Source organism: Tupaia chinensis, unplaced genomic scaffold (genome assembly GCF_000334495.1).
Source record: "Tupaia chinensis unplaced genomic scaffold, TupChi_1.0 Scaffold000034_1, whole genome shotgun sequence".
Classification (NCBI taxonomy): domain Eukaryota; kingdom Metazoa; phylum Chordata; class Mammalia; order Scandentia; family Tupaiidae; genus Tupaia; species Tupaia belangeri.
Genome location: NW_006159464.1, coordinates 153,041 through 153,948, shown reverse-complemented (window position 1 = coordinate 153,948; position 908 = coordinate 153,041).

The window sequence follows — 908 nt, the reverse complement described above, 5'->3', positions numbered from 1 at the left end:
CAATTTATTTATTTGCATTCATTCACTGTACATCATTACAGCATACAAAATGAGATTTTCCATCCAGAGTACACTGTATATTGTCTCAATCTAGCACATCAACAAACATGTTATTGTCAGCAAATGATCTTCCATTTCTTGTTTTCTGTATGTTTTGCTTTCCCCCCCATCCTTGATTCCCTATCTCTTACCCTCTGCCATCTCTCACTCTCCTCCCACACTGTCTCTGGTATCTATGTTTGCTTTCTATACTGTTTTCCCTCCACATTTTATTGAATCACCAAAGACCCTAAACAATCCAAATACCCTCATAGGAAACACAGGTTACACACACTTTTCCATGAACACAAGTCTAACTTTATGCGTCCTATAAAGTAGCACCTAGCTGGGGCTACATATCTTACTGCAGTCATTGAATAGATATATTTTTTTCCTTAAACTTTTTTTTTTGTAACTCAATTTACATTCCTTCCCTAAGCATCATTACAGTACACAAAATGTGATCTCCCATCCAGTACACACTGCGTAGTGACTCAAACATGCACATTACAAAAAAATTTTCATTTCTAGTTCCTAGAATTATTTCCACCCCTCTTTCTACCCCTCTGTCCCTTCCAACCCTCCTCTCACACCACCTCCGGTGTCCACAATTGTCCGTCATTCCCTTCCCACCCACATTGCACTGATCACACAATTCCCTACATAATCTAACTACTTTCAATGGTGAGTTCACTCAATACTACTGAGAAAACCAGTTTTAATTTAAATCAAAGAAATGCCAAGGAACTTTGCTTAAAACCAGAAAACAGATTAGGATTCTGTTCAAATGGTAGGTGCATAAACCTATCAGTCTCATGTACTTTTATCTTTTGTTCTGGTTCAATTTTCCTGATTAAATTCTGGGATAT